We start from the raw sequence: 21,034 nt of genomic DNA, 5'->3' as shown, positions 1-21,034 counted from the left end.
CTAGTATTTCCCAATATTTCGGCCATTTGACCTCCATATTGGGTCTTTTCAGAGCCTTAGCTTCCATAGGTGACAACCACCTTGGGGTCTTGTTTTCTAGTAAGTCTTTATATTTTATCCAGACATTAAACACTGCTTTCCTAACAATATGGTTCTTGAAAGTCTTATGAATTTTAACCTTGTCATACCACAGATATGCATGCCATCCAAAAGCATTGTTAAATCCTTCCAAATCTAAAACATCAGTGTTTTCAAGAAGCAGCCAATCTTTCAACCAGCAGAAAGCTGCTGATTCATAATACAACCTTAAGTCTGGCAGGGCAAACCCCCCTCTTTCTTTAGCATCAGTTAATATTTTAAACTTAATTCTGGGCTTTTTGCCCTGCCAGACAAATTTGGAGATATCTCTTTGCCACCTCCCGAAACACTCCATTTTATCCACAATCTGTAAAGTCTGAAAGAGAAACAGCATCTTTGGCAATACATTCATCTTTATAGCAGCAATTCGGCCCAGCAAGGAAAGTTTCAATCTTGACCAACTTTCTAAATCCCTTTTAATTTCTGACCAACACTTTTCATAATTATCCTTAAATAAACTCAGATTCTTTGCTGTTATGTTTACCCCTAGGTATTTTACTTTTTTAACCACATTCAACTCTGTCTCTTTCTGGAACCTTTCTGATTCTGAAGATGTCAAGTTTTTTTCCAATACCTTAGTTTTTTGTTTGTTTAGTTTGAATCCCGCCACCCGACCAAACTCATAAATCAATTGTAATACCCTTTTCGTACTAGATTCTGGCTCCTGTAGGGTCAAAACTAGGTCATCTGCAAAAGCCTTAAGTTCATACTGTTTCGCTCCGACCTGAATTCCTTCAACCAACCGGTCCCCTCTAATCATATTCAAGAGCACCTCCAGGACCGAAATAAATAACAAAGGGGAAATAGGGCAACCTTGTCGTGTTCCTTTTTCAATTTTAAACTCTTCTGTCTGTTATTCTAAAGCAGCAATGCAGCAGCAAGCAAAGGCTATAGCAGCCAAGTCTGCTGCTTGTGGCTGGAAAGCCAAACAGGAAGTATGTGACTGTTGCCATGGAAACAAAGGGGCAGTCCATTCTGTACTGAGCACCGGATGTTAGCTCAGTGTGTGTCTTATGACCTGTACAGGATGTACATGGGTGGAGTTTTGAGTTTCTCTCTGTTTGTTGAAGAGAGCAGACATGTTTTCTCTTTTACTGTTTGACTGCTGAAGACAGGAATAAAACATGTAGATACATTTCTGTCTGAGTCTGATTCCCCTCCCTGGGGATATGCTGGAGAGCAGGGAGGAGGAGAGCAGTTGGTGTGTTTTTCTCACAGCCTGAGGAAAATCGCCGGAACGGACCTCGTGTGTTTTTCCTCCGGGAGTCGCCGGAGGGAGGTCGAAAGAATTCAGCCGGTGCCTGGAGAGATAGGCACATACCTCTGACCGAGCCTGAATTCTGACATTGGTAGCAGCTGACGGTTGCTACGATCCATGGGAGTCTGCATCAAGGAGACTGTATTCATCCCTCTCCATGGAAGCCTGAGATGGATGCTGATTCTCTGCAGCTAGAAGCTGACCAGAAGAAGCTGAAAGCCAAGCTACGGAGCCCAGGTATGAGATTTTCGGGCTTAAGAGTGTGAATGCAGATTGATTAATTCTCTGCTTCATGGGAGCAACGTTTGGGAAAAACAGCTCCGAGAGAGAAGAGTCTGCATTCCAAACATTCCTGTGGTTTTTCCTGTCCAAGGAAAGGAATGTGGTTGCTTAGCAACGCAGATAAGGGCTGGAAGTCAGGCTATGCCCAGAGTGGCAAAAACAGCTTATGTTTAGACTAGGCCTTGCAAAGGAACTGTTGGAAAGGGACTTTCCAAGCGGCCAGTGTTATTGCTGCCAGGTGCACAGAGTGTAAACAAGCCGGCTATTGGATTTTAGAGGCTTGTGTTTGAGAGTCAATGCAAGGACTCAAAATGCATGTCAAGAAGGGAAGTTTGCCTTCTCCACCCCTCTTGACCAGTGACAATTATGCATCTTGGTCTATTAAGATGAAGGCCTTGCTGCAGAATCAGAGACTGTTTAGGGTGATTGAGAACCCCATCCCTGCAGCACCAACGCCTGTTTGGGAGTCACAGGATATGAAGGCCAGAACTGCTATAATTCTGTGCGTGTCAGACTCTCAGCTTGTTCATATACAAGATTTAGAGCACGCGAAAGATGTTTGGGACACGCTGAGAAGGACACATCAGAGAGATGCAGGTTCTTCAGCGTTGCTGTATTTTGAAAAGCTGACTAACCTGAGGCTTGCGCCTGATGGAGATGTTCAAGCGCACCTGACGGAAATGAAATTTCTGCGTCAGCAGATGGTGGAACGCAATTTCCGTCTGCAGGAGGAAGTGTTTTGCTTCATGGTGATCAACAGCCTGAATCAGATTTACAAAACGGTTGCCAGTCAGCTGGGGTCTCTCCCAGCGCAAGATCTAACGTCGGACAGGGTCTTTGCCGTGGTTCTGAACGAACATGACAGACTTGCCGCCCTGGAAGTCAAGGACAGGGGGAGGGAAGAACGGAGTTCAGACACCCCCACTGCTGTAGCTACTGGAGGAAACGCTGTAGCTTTGAACGTTGTCCGATGCCACAATTGTGCACAGACTGGGCATCTTCAGCGGAACTGCAGGAAGCCACGTCAGAACAAAGGAGCCAAGGGAAGCTCCACGAAGTCTGAGGCGTCAGGCAGAAGTCATGCCAAGTCACAGGCGATGCCTGCAAAGGCTTTGATGTCCCTAAAAGCCACACCACAAGTGGGGAATTCTTTCATTTTAGACACGGGAGCGACGGTTCACATGACCCATCGCAGGGATTTGTTTTCGTTGTTTAAGAAGCAAAGCTTCGTTGTACAACAAGCCAACGGTCAAGAGCTGGAAGCCACCGGAATTGGGACTGTGTATCTTAAAAGTCTGAACTTGACTATAAACGATGTTTATTTGGTTCCAGAGTTGAAGTACAATCTGCTCAGCGTTTCGCAGATTGCCAAGAAGGGACTAAAACTGTCCTATGATGATCAACACTGCGAGATCTACAAAGATGGAGAGTTGTATCTTTCTGCCAAAGAGAAAGATGGACTGTATTTGTTGACTTTTGATCAAAGTGATTACATGGAATGTAATTCTTGTGATTCTAACATGATTTCTTTTGCAGGTGTAGCCAAAAAGAACGCCAAGCAGGTCACCTCGAGGGTCGACAAGGCATTTCAGCGGGTGTATGCTGATGTGATTGGTCCTTTAGCACCATCTAGAGGCAATGCAAAGTATTACCTAATATGTGTTGATTCTTTTACAGGTTTTGTCTGGATTTATCTTTTGGAGAGACCGAAAGAAGCCTTAGAAAGGTTTAAAGAGTTTTGTGACAAGGTTAAAAATATGCATGATGCTGACATAGATTGTCTTTGCACAGATGAGAAGCCAATTTTTCTCTTACAGGATTTCCAGAGGTTCCTGAAGAAGAAAGGGATAAGACACAAAATTGCTAGTTCCGAAGAAGCTTGGAATAGATGTGTCTGTGTTAGAGTGAACAAAGAATTGCAAAAGGGAATGCATGCGCAATTGCTTAGTTCACATCTGCCACATGAGTACTGGGCTGAGTCACTAATGTCTTTTTGTTACACGTGGTTGAGAAAGGTTTCAAAAGAATTGGGATGTTCTCCTTTTGAGAAACTGTTCCACAGAAAACCTTCTGTTGCCCATTTCAAGGTTTTCGGGTCTCATGTGAGAACAGAAGCTCCAGGTGGAGTAAAGAATGCCAGAGGCATTTTTGTGGGTTATGAAAAGGGTCTCTACAGAGTAATTTTGTCTGAATCTGGTAAGGTGGTTCTCACAAAATTTCTAGAGAGTGCTCCTGAACAGGAGAGAGTGATTGTTCACACATTTCCCACAGGTGATGATGATGATTCTGATGATGATGATGATGAGTTTGATCTTATTGAGTTCAGTAGTACTGATGATGACAGCGATAGCTCAGACAGCTCAGTTGTCACAGTCATTGAGAAGAAATCTCACACAATGACTAGACCCTCAGAAGAGGAGGATGAACCACTGATTAAGCTTAGTACTGGTTCTTCAGAGAGTTCAGAGGCTGAACCAGAAAGCAGAGAAGAGCAGCACCTCTTACGTAGGTCTGAGAGAGCAACGAAGGGTGTACCACCCAAGAGGTATTCAAAAGAGTTTGCCAACCAAGCTATTGCATGTGTTGCTGTTGTAAACGACCAAGGTCGAATTGAAGCTGTGTCTGAGTCAGAGACAAAGGCACAACAGAGAGTTGTTAACCAAGGTAATGCAGAAGCACTCATTCCTTGGAAGTCACACAACCAGAGAGGTACATTGGTAAAACCAGTGGCGGGTAGTTCCAAGGATGGAACTGAAACAACAGGGGAGTGTTATATGTATAACAACTGTTTGTTTTCTTCTCTGGATGACGCTTTGCTCGCAGCACGCATTGATACTTTAGGGGGAGTATGTTATTCTAAAGCAGCAATGCAGCAGCAAGCAAAGGCTATAGCAGCCAAGTCTGCTGCTTGTGGCTGGAAAGCCAAACAGGAAGTATGTGACTGTTGCCATGGAAACAAAGGGGCAGTCCATTCTGTACTGAGCACCGGATGTTAGCTCAGTGTGTGTCTTATGACCTGTACAGGATGTACATGGGTGGAGTTTTGAGTTTCTCTCTGTTTGTTGAAGAGAGCAGACATGTTTTCTCTTTTACTGTTTGACTGCTGAAGACAGGAATAAAACATGTAGATACATTTCTGTCTGAGTCTGATTCCCCTCCCTGGGGATATGCTGGAGAGCAGGGAGGAGGAGAGCAGTTGGTGTGTTTTTCTCACAGCCTGAGGAAAATCGCCGGAACGGACCTCGTGTGTTTTTCCTCCGGGAGTCGCCGGAGGGAGGTCGAAAGAATTCAGCCGGTGCCTGGAGAGATAGGCACATACCTCTGACCGAGCCTGAATTCTGACACTGTCACCACATTGTTAACTATCAATTTAGCCTTTTGTTCTGAATAGATTGCATCAATCCCATTTTCAAATCCCTGTCCCACTCCCATCCCTTCCAGGTTTTTCTTCATAAACTTCCATGAAATGTTATCAAAGGCCTTCTCCGCATCTATAAATATTAACACTGCTCTTGTATTAGTGTTTGTTTGCAAAAGTTCCAAAATATCAATAATGTTCCTTGTGTTAGCAAACAAATGTCTACCTGGGAGAAAGCCTGCCTGATCTTTATGGATCACTTCGTTTAAAACTTTTTTAAATCTATTTGCTAAAATGTCTGCAAAAATTTTCTAATCCACATTTAGAAGGGAGATGGGACGGTAGTTCTTAAGTTGTGTCTTTTCCGATTCTGATTTAGGTATCAATGTGATGAAAGCTTCTTTCCACGATTCCGGTGCTTTCTTCCCCTCCATAATCTCATTGCAAACCTCCATTAGAGGATGTATCAAATAGTCTTTCAATATCTTATAATATTTGGAGGTAAGCCCATCTGGCCCTGGAGATTTGCCCAATTGCATATTCTGAATGGCATCTTCAATCTCTTGTTGTGTTATTTTGTAATTCAGGATTGATCTATTTTCTTGAGACAGCTTTGGTAGTCCATTCTTTATCAAAAATTGTTCTATCTCAACCTCGTTTTGCGGCCCTTGAGTGTATAATTGTTTGAAGTATCTCTGGAAGCACTTTCTGATCTCCACTGGGTTCTGGATATTTCTTCCTTCAATCTCTAGATTAGTAATCGTGTTTAATTTTTGTCTCTTTTTCAACTGCCATGCTAACAGTTTTCCACATTTGTTTGCCGAATCAAATGATCTTTGTTTCATTAGCTTAACTTTCCATTCCACTTCCTGATTTATCAATTTGGAGTATTGTGCTTGATAAAGTTTAATTTCTCTCAAAATCTCCTGTGACTTCGGTCTCAATCTTAGCTTCTTCTCACATTCTTTAATTTTCTCCAAAATCTTGTCTTTTTTCTCATTCTGTGCTCTTTTCTTTATAGTGTTCTGTTGTATCAGAAACCCCCTCATAACCGCTTTACTTGCATCCCAGATGATTCTTTTTTCCACCGTAGTGTTCAAATTTATCTCAAAATAGTCCTTCAAAGCTTTTTGGGCCTTTTTGGTAATCTCCTGATCTCTAAACAAATTGTCATTCATTTTCCATCTAAAGGAGCCGGTTGGGATTAGTCTCATGTCCATCTTTACGGCATTATGGTCGGAGCAGGTCTTTGGGCAGATTTCCACCTTTCTTATCTTAGGTGCCAGACCTCTAGTTATCCATATTTGGTCGATTCTTGTCCATGTCAGTTGGGCTTCAGAAAAGAATGTTCCTTCTCTTCCCAGGGGGTTCTTTGTCCTCCAAATGTCAATCAAGTCCATATTGTCAGTCAGTTCAAAAAAAGTTTTAGGTAGTCTGCCATCTTTTGTCACATTTTGGCTTTGGGACTTATCCATGTTGGTTGATGCCACCCCATTCATATCTCCCATCAAAATGATGTTGTCATAGTCCAGATAGTCCAGCATTATCTCATGCAGCTTCTTATAAAATTCCGATTTCCCCTCATTTGGTGCATAGATTCCTAATATCAAAAACTTTTCTCCTTGGTTTTGTATCTCAATTGCCAAAATTCTTCCTTGCTCATCTTTAAATAGAAATTTTGGTGACAGGCTCTCCTTTGCATATATCACCACTCCTCTTTTCTTAACTCGGTCCGAAGAGATAAATTCTTGTCCTGATCTTTTGTTTATTAACACTTTCCTATGGAGCCTAGTCACATGTGTTTCTTGCAAACAAATAATGTCCAATTGTTCTTTTTTCAATATATGAAATATTCTTTTCCTTTTTTCCGGGGAATTACAGCCGTTAATATTCCAGCTCAGAAGTTGCAGAGACATCCTGGACAAATCTGTTATTCCTTTGATGGTGGTATCTTTTTCTCCTGGTCTTCAGATCCCAAAGGTGTAAGTGCAGGCGATGGCCCAGACCCTGAAGGTCTTTCAATCCCTTTCTGAAGGTCCTCTCCGTAGACACTCAAAAAAATTTCTTTATCCTCGGCTGTTTTAATTTTCACCTTCTTCCCTCTAAATGTAAAAGATAATCCTTGGGGAAATTCCCACCTAAAAACAATTGAATTACTCCTCAGCAATTTTACTAACTCAGTGTAGGTGGATCTAAGGTCCAAAAGTTGTTTTGGGATATCTTTATAAATTTCTACTCTTCTGTCCGAAATTTCCAGTGACTTTTCGTAATGTAGGCCTAGTATTTTATCTCTTTCCTCCTTAGATCTCAAAGTAATCAAGCAGTCTCTGGGCCTGTCTTTCCTTGTTCATTTTCCAAGACTAAAAGCAGTCACAATTTTAAAGTCCTTTTCTTCCTCCAAAGGCCAAAACTTGGAAAATTCTTTTGTCAGGAACTCAATTAAATTCCCTTGTTCAAGTTCTAATATTGACCTCAATCTCAGATTGTTTTCCCGACTCTGTAATTCTATCATAGACAGATAAGCCTGCTGTTCACCAATCTGTTTGTGCAATGGTTTTACCTCCTGCTCTAATTCTTCAACTTTTTGATTGGCTTCCTCGGCCAATTTGCGGTTTTCTGTAGTGGCCTCAAATAGTTTCACAATCGAATGTGCATTCAGAGCAACTTGTTCAGTTAGTTTATTAACACTGGCTGTATTTTGGTCAATCTTGGCCGTTTGCTCATCTGCTTTTTTATCCAAAACTTCCAATTTTTCAAAGATTTTCTCTAGTACTGAGTTGGATCCTCCTGCAGCCATAGCTTCCAGCAGAGGTTGCTCAATTCCTTCTTCCTCTGCCAGCAAAACAGCAGGGACAGATGATCTACGCGGCTGTGAAGTTAAAGTCAAGGTTGTTTGTTTAGCTTTCGCTTTAGCCGCTCTTGTTTTCCCAGTGCCACTCATTCCAGTTCTGTCTACTAGTCAAGGTCAAACTAAGTATGTTCCCATGGGAATCCACCAGCCCAGAGGGTAAACAGTTGAATAGGAGGAAAGGAAAGAGAAAGCAAAGTCACATACGAGTATAAATCCAAAATCCTCTAGGGGGAGTTCAAATATGTCTTGAGGGAAAAAGCCAAGTTGTTAAAATCAATAATTTATAACTCCCATTAAACCAAAGTTCCAATACTTCTACAGCAATGTCCAAACAGCCATTAATTTCCAAAGAACCTTCAGTTTTCTTGTAGTTAGCAGAGTTGGTCTTAAAAGCACAACAATGTCTCTAGCAAGTGCCAGAAAAGGTGTTTCAGTGTAGCAAGTCCAGTAACACTCAGTTTGTAACAAACCCAAGTAACAAAGTGTCAAAGTCTGCAATCTGATAGTTCTGTTAATCAGGCAGTCCAACTGCCTGGGTTTCTCAGTAAAGTTGTAATTCCAAAAGAAGAGGTAAAACACAATCCATATTAAAAAATAAGTCACTTAAAAAATTAAATCCTAGTTTTGCATAAAAGCAGCTCCAATAGATGCGCAGATTGATTACTTTTAACGCCTCTTCAAAGGCTCCAAACATCAAAGTCCTTTGCTTTAGATCTTAAGCAGAAGCGGAAGACGGACTTCCTTGTTGCGTCTCCCGCTTTTAGCCGAATTTACAATAATTTAGTCTCCAATTCTTACTGTCTTTTCTTACTCACGGGTTGTTGCTTTTCAAATCGAATGTCCCCGGGGAAAAAGGTCAGCGCTCACCGACAGCGGCTATGCGGCTTCACTCCACAGAAATAGCGATCGACTCACAGCACCGTGCCAGCCCTTCCACGTTCCGAGACCCCTTACGGGGTCCATTCTCCGTTTCGGGGGGCGCTTCTGGTGCCCGCCAAGTCCCACGACCACAGGCTTTCGCTGCCTGTGGGTTTCCGATGCGGGTCTCTGCTTCGCCGTAGCGGACGACCCGTTTCTGTGGAGATTCCCCCTCACAGCGCAAGGAGGACCGCCATTGCCGTTCGCGCCGCCTCCGGAAGTCTCCATTCCCTTTCTTTCCTTAATAACCCGTTACCTAATCTGACTTTAGAAAATATGAATCCTTGCTTCAATTTTAACTCTTGCTGGACCTAGGAATTAGGAATGAGAAGTGTCTCAGCTAACAGACTACCTGCTCAAACACATGAAATGTAAATAGGCTGAAGGTCCCAGGACAGTAGTATCCATGGAATAGATCTTTTCTTCACTACTCTTCATCCCCAGCAAGCATGGGCAATGACCAGAGATGATGGGAGTTACAGTCCAATACAATCAGGGGACCCAATGCAAACTATGTTTAGGCTTCTGTGGGGAGAGACAGGAATCACATGTAGGACAGCATCTGATGGAGGTTGAAGAATGACAGGGCTACCTGGGAAGCTGGTTTTGAGGAAGAGTTTAAACATACAGCTTAGAGTGAATGGCTCTTGCTCACTAGCAGAGCTCAGCTGAGATACATAAGGGATAAAGTTTTCAAAAGCCCAAGTTGCATGGGGGAAACATCCCTTTGATACACCACGGAGCACAATTAGCAGTAATTGGAGAGAAGGGATGATGGTCTGGATGAGAAGAAGGGATATGGACCTTCACAACCCTCTTTCTATACCCTGGCCAAGTCTCAAATTGAATTAATTCAGAAAGTAATACCATACATGAGAGGCACTGCTTCACAAGGGAGCAGATCTTGGGCTATAGTGGGATGACACTGATATAGCACTTTGCTTGTTCTGAGACTTGAGGACTTTAGCAAAACAGATCCCCCACCCTGTAATTTTTTATAATTATCGATCAGCATCACTACTTCCAGAAGTCACATGGGAAATCACACGCCAGGCACAATAACAGCCACAGAAACAGCCCTTTCCAATTATGAGGACCCTGTGATGTAGTCTATATAGGCACCTGTCCTATCAACTTACATGAATCCAGTTAGGGAGGTGGATTTGGGGCTGGTGCATAGCTCCATGCAGCCAAGTTTCCCTATAACTTTAGCCAAGACTGAAATGCTGTTGATAACTAAATGTAAACATGATGACCTCCAGCTGCAGTTCAGCACAAGAATGGTTAGCGCTCCACCTGCTTTTCCTGCTGTTGATGCTGCATTGTTCTTCTAGCAAGTATTTGAACTCCTCCAAAAGCAGATTGAGACAACCAATTCAAACCAATTCATTTGGTCCTCCAGCAGACATGATCATTGGTGAATTCATATCCGTTACGCAAGGAAACTTCAGAATGCATGAATTTACGGAAAAACCCCAAACCTCTTCGTTTACTGCTAAGTAAGTAGTTATTTATTTATTTATTTATTGGAGAATTGTCTGCTGGGCCCACTGATCATTCTTGATGAAATAAACGACTGCATCAGCTTCTCCTGTAAGCCTTCTAGGATACATTCAGGCTTATGTCCCACCACTTGAATTAGCTTCTGTCATTCCACTATGCCCTCCTGACGGGACCACTGGTGCCCATGCAGAACACGTGACCATTTTGGGAAGGCTGGAATGAAGGAAAGAAAGGAGAACCAGCAACAATGACCACCCCCACCCTTAACTTCACTCATAATCACACACACACACACACACACACACAGAGAGAGAGAGAGAGAGAGAGAGAGAGAGAGAGACATCCCTCACAAGGACACTGTAGGACAATACAGCCTGCAAACTGCAGCTCCCTCCTCTTCCCTGAAAGTGCAAAAATCTGCATGCATAAACCCAAACATTTGGGACACATTTACTTGAAAACAAGTCCTTTCATTGTGGTCAGGAAGTTTCTTCTTTGGTAAAAGAGCAGAGGACAACCAACTCTTAAGCATGGGCTTCAGAATCCTGTTGGAAACCATGGGGATTTCAAAGAGCTTAGGTTTGTTTCCTGGATTGCCCCTGCTTTTTGCCCATATGGGCTCCATCCACAACCTAGTTCTGGTTTTGAAGCCGCTTGAAACCCATAGATTTTGCAACCCATCTCTATGCCTAGTACGCCTCACTCCACCCCCCCCGCATGCATTGGCTTCTAACCGAAAAGGGCAAACCTATGCATGTCTACTCTGAAGTAATCGCCACTGACTTGTAAGTGGCTGCAACCGGAATGTAGCTTAAATCCTATTTCTGTGAGAGCCACTTTTATGAAAGCCAATGGGATGCTTCCTCTCAAATATTTGGATGTAACGGATCACATGACAAAGCGCATGCACACCATTTGAATCGCAATGCTTTCGGGGGGGCTTTCTCCAATATTTGGGGGGGTCCCCTTCAGCCCCAAGGAGTTGGATCCTATGTCTGTAATCCCATTCATGCTTATTGGGGAAGAAAAATTCACTGAAAAAAGAAAAGAAAAGGAGGGATTTGCTTCCCAAGTACTTTTTTAAAGGCATTCAGCAGGTAAAGGAAAGATTGGAGTGAGCTGAGCTGGTTTGCAAAGAGACCCAGAGCAAATGGAGCATCATATCCCAACAAAATAAATGGAGCCTGGGTGAGACAGACCCTGCATTTCCCAGAAGCAATCTGCTCTGTCATTTGCTAATGGCTTGGAGTTGCATTAAATCAGCAATTTTGGAAAACTCAGCATGCAGAAAGCAGGGGGGGGGGATACTGCAGATTTTGTTCATCTCCTGTTTCTCTGTCTGTTCCTGGAGCTCACTACTGGCAAACAACATGCAGCATGGAGAGAGAGGGAGAGAGAGAGAGAAGGAAAGACCATCCCAGTCCTACCCTCCTATGTCTCTTCCTCTCTTCCACTGTGATTCAAGGGCTGGTAAAAAGCCCTTGTGTGTTGGAGCACACTGGTATACTCAATGGTTGTTCTACAGGTTGAATTAAGAACACATTCCCATGAATACTTCATGGTTCAGAAATGGAAGGGAGGTGTGGTGGACAAAGCAGCAGAACAAGAGAGAAGGAAATACCATCCCAGTCCTACCCTCCTATGTCTCTTCCTCTCTTACACTGTGATACAAGGGCTGGTAAAAAGCCCTTGTGTGTTGGAGCACACTGGTATACTCAATGGTTGTTCTACAGGTTGAATTAAGAACACATTCCCATGGACATTGTGTTTAAGAGAGAGGCAAAAGGGGTTAACAGAAGAACTTAACAGCTTTTTATTTCTGGGTTTCCCATATCCAAACTCACCAATTCATCCACAGCACCACAATGAATCCCTCTGAATTCACCATTTACATAAATCTAATCAAAATCTATAAGGAGACTGCTCTAGTTTCATTAGTTTGAATAAAATGCTCCTTTCCTATGGGTTGCAACATTCAAGATACATAGATTCTCAAATCAAAAGTGAAACACAGTTGTTTATCTTCCGCCAGTGTTACAGTCATTTTTTGTCTCATTGCAGAGTGATCCCAAAAAACTTCCAGCATGTTCTTGCCTTCATCTTTGCCTTGCAAGAGATCAACAAGAATGCCAAATTCTTATCCAACATCACACTGGGACCAACATTTTATGAGAATGCTTTTAATCCTTTGCTAACTTGTTGGAACACTCTCGCTCTTCTTGTCATGGGACAACGAAATCACGCCAATTACCACTGTAATGGGGAAGATAAATTAATTGCCGTGGTTGGAGGGCTCACCTCCCAAAACTCCCTTCAGATGGCCAATATATTAAACACCTACAAGATTCCACAGGTATGTGTGTAGATACATAGAGACAACCACAAGGGCAGACATACACAGAAAACCCCCCAAAAGAGCATCCAGGTTAGCTTTCAATCCCATTACATTATGTTTTCTACACATATGTCCTATGTTAGACTTGGTATGGGTACATGATTATGTTAAAGCCTCCTAGCTATGTGTTGCCAACACTGCCGTCTCAATTTGCATTGGGATTTGGGCGGGGGGGGGGGGGATAAACCCATAATACTAATAATCCAAGCTCTGGTTCTTCCAAACCTGGCCATGCCACAAATCATGTAATCATAGGAGCATCCAGCTTCCTGCTTAGAAACTTCTCCTAGCCTGAGACTTAAAATGCCAGGGGTGTATACTTAGAAAAGTAAGACCAGGTGGTTAACCACCACAATACAGAAGTATTCTTTATAGGAACGAATGGATGGTTTTCGGATTCCTAAAAATAGAATGCCTTTTCCTTTAGCTCAGCTATGGCTCCTTGGATCCAGGGCTGAGTGACCAAAGGCGCTTCCCTTCCTTCTTCCAAATGGTCCCCAGTGAAGAAGCTCAGTATGATGGCATTGTCTGGCTACTCAGGAAGTTTGGGTGGAACTGGATTGGCCTCCTTGTTTCAGATGATGACAGTGGAGAAACCTTCCTTCGTACTCTCAGACAAAGGCTTTCCCAAAATAATCTTTGCATTTCTTGGACAGTGGTGATCCCACTAGTGACAGTATTTTTACCTAATGAGCTTCTTCAAAAATATTTGAATCCAATCACGTTTGCTCTCACACAGCGGCAAATGAATGTGATTCTTGTCTATGGAGACAGTCAGTCTCTAGAGGCTTTGAGACTGATTTTAGTCTCCTATGAGGTTTTGTCTATGTACCCTCTGGAGAGGGTGTGGATTACAACAGCTCAGTGGGATTTCACTGCAGTGCTGGTTGGAGGCAATTTTCCTTCCATATCCTTCAATGGCACTTTGTCATTTACACTCCATTCAAATCCAGTTCCAGGGTTTCAGGACTTTCTACAGACCATAAATCCATGGCAACCAAATCTTTATTTCATCCAGCAGTTCTGGGCCAGTGCATTTCTCTGTTCATTCCCAGATCACAATCTAATTGTGTCAACTAAGGAACGCTGCACTGGGAGGGAGAAACTGGAGAAACTCACTGGACCTGTGTTTGAAATGGAAATGTCCAGCCAGAGCTACACCATCTACAATGCCGTCCATGCGGTAGCACATGCTCTCCAAGGCATGTATTCCTCAAGAACCAAACAGAAAGTACTGGGTGAGAGACGGACGCAGCCAAAAGTTCAGCCCTGGCAGGTACTGTCAACTAATCTCCCCAATGTTAGAAGCACTGGAGTTATTATTACTAATTCATATGTTGCACAGCTAAGCCCTGGCATGGAGGAGGGGCCTTGGGGATTTTCCCTGGTGAGCTCTATCATTGGGAGGGACTTGATCTCAGTGAAAGACCAAATGCTTTGCATGCTGCACATTCAAAGCTTGTTAAATTAATCTATCCCAGGATTCTCTTCCTTGGAGCTGCACAAGGGCCAGAAGTGTCCTCTGTTATAAGAACTGGGTTGAAACCTCGAATGTATGCCATATAGCACTGTGGCAATTTAGAGTAGACAGTTCTGGGCTACAGAGACCAATGATTGGACTCAGCACATAGCAGTTTCACATGTTAATGGGGAATTTTTTTGAAGTATATATGATAAAATGTAGTAAGAATCCAAAGGTCCACCTGCCAAATGGAAAAGAGAGAGCGTATTAGCCTACAAGGTCTGTGTCTTTTTTCCTCTTGCAATCTAGCTTCACTCCTTCCTGAAAAACATCCACTTCAACAACAGTGCTGGGGAAGAAATCTCTTTGGATGAGAAGGGGCAGCAGGCAGGTGGCTATGATCTCCTCAACTTGGTCACATTTCCCAATGAGTCCTTCCAGAGAGTCCGAGTGGGGAGAGTGGACCCTCAGGGCCCCCCAGGAAAAGAGTTCACGGTGGATGGAAGTGCCATTGCATGGAATCCCAAGTTCAAGCAGGTGGGTGTGACCATTTTTTATTTTATTTTTATTCCCAGAATAAGATCAACGTATAAAACCACAAAATACACAATGAATACATACATAATGCATAATGAAAAAAACCCAATAGCCCCCCACAAAAATCCCTGTACATTTTAAGAGGGAATAGTTATGTCAATTTCTACAGCTATGGCAGTTATGAGCAGTCTAAACAGCTAGAGCAGCAGAAATGTTCTCTTGTGCTGCTGTCAGTCTGTAACAGTATTTATCACAGATTAAAATCTGTCTCAGATGTATTAGCAATGTAAGTAACACCTACCTGCATTGTATATATTAATCCGCAAGTTCAAGTACATTTGGTGGTAAGGAGAAGGTTGGCACTAGCTTCTCTTTGCCATTCAGACATGTGCTGGGCTGGCCAAATGGTTAAGTGACAGCACAAAGTATCTTTATCAGGGGGCCTGATGCTTGCCCAGGGAGCATATGCTTGACAGCCATCCTCTAATTTCAATCCTGTGACCTTTCTGCTGCAAAGCGGACATAGACGACAATAAGATTTATTCCATTCAAAATCCCTTGCTTGTCATTACCACTAGATGCTGCCCATTTCCACCTGTGTTGAGAGCTGCCACCCTGGACAGAGTATGTTTCCCCAGCAGGGAAAGCAAATCTGTTGCTATGACTGTGTTCAGTGCCCTATAGGGAGGATTTCAGTCCAGAAGGGTAAGTGAAGGAACCCAAGTCAACTGGAATTCCAATCTTCCTATTCAACTTCAACATTCATTTCTTAGTCTTATTATGTCTGCTTATTTTCTGTCATAGATCCCAAGCACATGTATTTATTCATATGTTACTGATACATATTGTCCTTTCCCCTCTACTCCCCTTTGGACAGCCATTCAAGAGTATATTGTGTGATATAACATCCACATGGGAGTAACCACCATTCAAATCAGGATGAAATACATCTGGGAAGAAATAATTAGGATTGCAATCCATAGATTCCCTTTTTGTCAGCATTGAACCTGCAGCCAACAGATTTTCATCTTCTGTCATTAACAACTAGTGAACAATTTTCTCTACTGTATCCACACAGTTTCAGTCCTTGGGAACAGTTATTTCTTGTCAAATATAGATTTTCCCAGTGAGCAAATGACAGGCTACCTGGCTGTTTCACCCACTCCCAAATTCAATTATGGAAAGTGTAAAAAAGAAACATTTGGGCCAGAAGCCTTGAAATGCAAAGTCGTGGGGATAGGCATGCAGAGATAGGCATGTTTAAGGGGGAAAGACTGAAATCAATCAGTATATTCTAACCATGACAGATAAATATGAATGGATTGATTAGTACAGCTGAGATGCTCATGGAGGAACCATCACTTAGTTGTGAAAGTAGACTTTGGTTCATCAGCTCAGTAATATGTTTTGTGTACAGCATAACAGATGGTATCAATAATATTAATAAGTATTGCTTCAAGAAATGCTAAAAGCATGCTTCTCACTTTCAGATGCAGATCACTGTGAGAAATGCCCAGATGATCACTACCCAAATGCCTTTCAGGACCAATGTATTCCGAAAAAAATAAGCTACCTATCCTATGAGGAGCCCTTGGGGGCAATGCTGGCCTCCTTGGCTCTCCTGCTTTCCCTGGTCACGCTTGTTGTGATGGGGACCTTCGGTCTGCACTGGAACACTCCCATTGTCAAAGCCAACAACTGGGGCATCACCTGCACCTTGCTCTCTTCTCTGCTTCTCTGCTTTCTCTGCTCCTTCTTATTCATTGGCAGGCCTACAAAGGTGACCTGTGTCTTGAGGCAAACCGTCTTTGGTATCGTCTTCTCCATTGCTGTGGCTTGTGTGTTAGCCAAAACCCTCACTGTGGTTTTGGCATTCATGGTGACCAAGCCTGGAAACAGCCTGAGGAAATGGCTTGGGAAGAGGCTGGCAGGATCCCTTATCACCTTCTGCTCTCTCATTCAAGCTGGCATCTGTCTTGGGTGGCTGGCATCCTCTCCTCCATTCCCAGAGTTTGACCTGCACTCCCAGGATGGGCAGATCATAGTGCAGTGCAATGAAGGCTCCGACATCATGTTCCACCTTATTCTCGGCTACATGGGTCTTTTGGCCATCATCAGCTTCACTGTGGCTTTCTTTGCCAGGAAGTTGCCTGATACTTTCAATGAAGCCAAGTTGATTACCTTCAGCATGCTGGTCTTCTGCAGTGTTTGGCTGTCCTTTGTCCCCACTTATCTGAGCACCAAAGGGAAATACATGGTGGCTGTGGAGATCTTCTCCATCTTGGCCTCTACTGCTGGCTTACTGGGTTGCATCTTCCTCCCCAAAATCTACATCATTATATTTAAACCTGAGATGAACAGTAAAGAGAGATTAGTAAGGAAAAAGGACAACCATAGTTGAGAGGGTGAAAGAGATGCCGTTAGCCAGGGACCTTATGTTCTGGCAAGATGTTATTTCCTTTGCTTTTATTTTGATCTTCTATGCCATCCAAGGAGTATATAACTCTCCCTCTCTTGCTATTGTTTTCTCAAAAACTCTGTGAAGAAGCTTAGATTTCAGAGATGCCATCTTCCCCATGGCTGAATGGGGATTTCAACCCTAGTTTCCCAGGGCCTTGGGCAACACACTCATCGCTGCACATTAAGCTGGGTCCATGGGGTATTTATGCTTCTTTTGTAAACTGTGCTAAATATCTGCATTTTTGGCCTGCATTTCTATACCCTCAAAAGACACACACAGGCCAAGTAAGGAAAATTAACCCTCTGCTCACCTGCTGCTGAGCAGAATATGCAATGCTGTTACTTACTGTGATCTCCAGGGTGTTGTCTGTGTGGAGAAACATGAGAATTGATTCAGGCCCAAATCCAGGTCAGGCCTTCCTCAGATCAGGTTGCGGCTAATGTTTTCAATATCCATTCATTTTTAAATGCAATACTTATTTTCCTTTTCTTTATATATTTGTTCATTAAATTCATGTTACAGTAATCACAATGTTCAAATATTGTACATGGGTTCCATGATTCTACCATTATTCCAAGTATACAGCACTGTTAAGAGCAGAGTTGTGTGCCCTTAAGAGATCTCTGGCATATTAGAGAGGGAGGTTTGGAAGAGAAATACTTACTCTCTCTTTGCAGAGTTGGCACAATGGAGATTGCTCCAAGCACATTAACATTTGGTTTGATTTCCACCTGCCCTCATTCAGCTTTAAACAGATATTCCCCATAAAAATACTGAGGCTCGAATAAATCACAGACACTTAACTTTGCAAATAAGTGACGATTTTACTCAAGTCAACAAATGTCCATCCATTGGAAATAAAAGTCAAAAAGAACAAACTTCCCAATGATTTAAAAAGAGGAAAAAATAGCATTTCTTCACAAATGGAATCACGCAATCCTTTTGCTAGCTTTTAGAGAGAATCTTCATTCACGACTTCTGGGTTAGCGCCATCGGTGAATGGCGGAGTTCCTCCGACCGGAGGAACGGGCTCCGTGAAAGCTGGGTCTTCCCACCGCGGCGAAGGTGGGGACCCGCTAGAAACCCCAGGCGGAGGAGCCGGGGGACGTGGGGTTCGGCAGAGCGCCAAGAGTGCCTCCCCTACTCGCCGGGAAACCCCTTTTTGGGGCGCCAGAGTGAAGTGGGGGGAGCAGCGCGGTGCATCGAACCAACTGCTACCTTCACGGAGGGAAGCCGCACAGCCATCGCCGGAGAGCGCTGACTTTTTTCTGATGACATTTGGACTCTAAACAAGTACCCGTGAGTAAAAACGGAAGATTTGGCTAAGAAAAAGTTTTCTGAATTAGGTAACGAAGCGGGAAGGTCTAAACAGCAAGTCCGCCTTCCGCTTTTTGTAAACAGACAGAAGCAAAGATCGTACATGCTAAATAGCCTGGAATTTGACTTTAAGATTGAAATTTCCTGCACCTATGATTATTAAAAACCCCTTGGCAGCAGGAGGAAAGGGGGGGGGGGGAAGAACTATGACTGTTTAATCCTGCAGGGAAAGAATAGAGGAACATAATTTTCCATTGCCCCAAACCTGGGGACGGGACGTCAGGACAGAAATCCTTAAAGAAAATGGATTATATTTGGACAGACAGCAAATTGACTTTTATGTTGCTCTCTGCTGCTTTTGTTTATTGCAAGGAAACAAAGTACCAGGAAACTGAAAGTAAATTTTCCCTTGTTGGATACATTTTAAAGATGGAGGTTAAATAGAAGCTGTGTCCTCTAGATGGAGTTTGCTAGTTTCTTTGTTGCAGGGAGAGACATAACAGCTGTGAGAATCAGCGTGGGACCAGATACTTGACCTTGACCAGAAATGAGTGGGAAGGAAACTCCACTTTCTGCCCTTGGCAAAATATATGCTTTGCTGCAGCAGCTGCATGAGGATATGAACTTGGTGGATGAAAAATTGGATTTTATGGCTGCTGTAGCTAGAAAGTATGAATTGACAGGAGAAGAAGAGAGAGAAACTACACAACAACCGACTCAGGAAACTGACTCAAGGCAAATCCAAGGGCAGTGGAAGATGGAAGAAATTGTTATTGTACCTCAAAAACCACAAAGTGAGAGATCTAAAGTCATTAAACTCAAAGGGTGCGTACAAGCTTTCGGAGTTAAGGGAATCCTTAGCTCTAGTGGGACTGTGAAACAAGACGATAAGTTCTTCCGGATCAATTATTGCTTGGATTACAAAATTAGCAAAGGGGAGTGGGACTGTGGGGAATGGAACAATTTGATGAAGGAAAATGGAGATTATGGGACTTCCGGAGGCGGCGCGAACGGCAATGGCGGTCCTCCTTGCGCTGTGAGGAGGAAGCTCTACAGAAACGGGTCGTCCGCTACGGCAAAGCGGAGACCCGCGCTGAAAAACCCCAGGCAGCAAGAGCCTGGGGACGTGGGACTCGGCGGGTGCCAGAAGTGGCCCTTGAAACGAAGAAGAGACCCCGTAAGGAGCCTCTGATCGTGGAGGGGGTCACGGCGCTGTGAGTCGATCGCTATTCTGTGGAGTGAAGCCGCGCAGCTGCTGTCGGTGAGCGCTGACCTTTTTTCCTGAAAATATTCGGAACAGAAAAGCAACAACCCGTGAGTAAGGAAGGACTTTTACAAATTGAGTCTAAATTAGTGGAAATTTGGCTGAAAGCGGTAAGATGTAAACAGGAAGTCCGTCTTCCGCTGCTACTTAAACTTCAAAGCAAAAAGAGTTGGAAGTGTGGAGCTACTGAAGAGGCTTTTAAACTAACTGATTAGAGCATTCACTGAAGCTGCTTCTAAGGAAAGTAAGGACTTAACTCATTTATATGATTCATCTTTTACTTGGACTGTGTTAATCTTCTGCTTTGGGAACAACAATTTTGACTGAGAAGCCCAGGTACTTGGGCTGCCTGAATAATAGAACTGTCAGTTTGCAGATTTGGCTACTGTGTATCTGGACTTGTAACAATCTGAGGGTTTTTAGATTTGCTACTTGGAAACACCAATTGGCACTTGTCAGAAATAATGTAATGCTGTTAACACCAGCTCTGCTAAATACTAGCCACTGAAGGTCTTTGGACATTAAATTTGACTTTATTGATTTTATTTGATTTGGCTTCTTCCCTCAAGACATTCTAAGCTCCCTCTAGAGGACTTTGGACTTACAGCAGTGACACTACTTTACTTTCTCTTTCCTTTCCTCCTATTTGACTGTTTGCTTTTGGGCTGTTGCATTCTCATGGGAACAACTCAGTTTGACCTTGACTCCTAGATAAAATTGGATAAAATTGGAATGAGCGGCACAAGAAAAAGGGGAGCAAGAACTAGACAAACAACTTTAACCTCAGCCTTACAGACATGTAGATCATCTGTACCTACTCTGCCGCTGGCAGGGGAAGAAGAAATTGTGCCTACTCAGCCGTTGGCAGGGGAAGAAGAAACTGAGCAGGTACAGTTGGAAGATATGGCCTCAGGAGCAACTGCTTCAATTTTAGAGAAAATTTATGAAAAATTGGAGTCTTTGGATAAGAGAGTGGAATCTTTGGACAAGAAAGCGGATGAACAAACAGCCAAAGTTGACCAAAATACAGCCTGTCTAAATAAAATAACTGGACAGGTGGCACAGAATGTACAAGCAATAGGGCAGTTAACTGAGGCCACTGTAGAAAATCGCAAATTGGCTGAGGCTACTAGCCAAAAAGTTGAAAATTTAGAACAAGAGGTAAAACCATTTTATAAACAAGTTGGAGAGCAACAGATGTATTTGTCTATGATAGAACTGCGGAATCGGTTAAGGTCAATACCAGAAGTTGAAGAAGGAAACCTAGTTGAGTTCCTGACCAAAGAATTT

This window comes from Podarcis cretensis (assembly GCF_951804945.1).
Source record: "Podarcis cretensis genome assembly, chromosome: 13".
Classification (NCBI taxonomy): Eukaryota; Metazoa; Chordata; class Lepidosauria; order Squamata; family Lacertidae; genus Podarcis; species Podarcis cretensis.
This window is presented reverse-complemented; position numbering follows the sequence as displayed.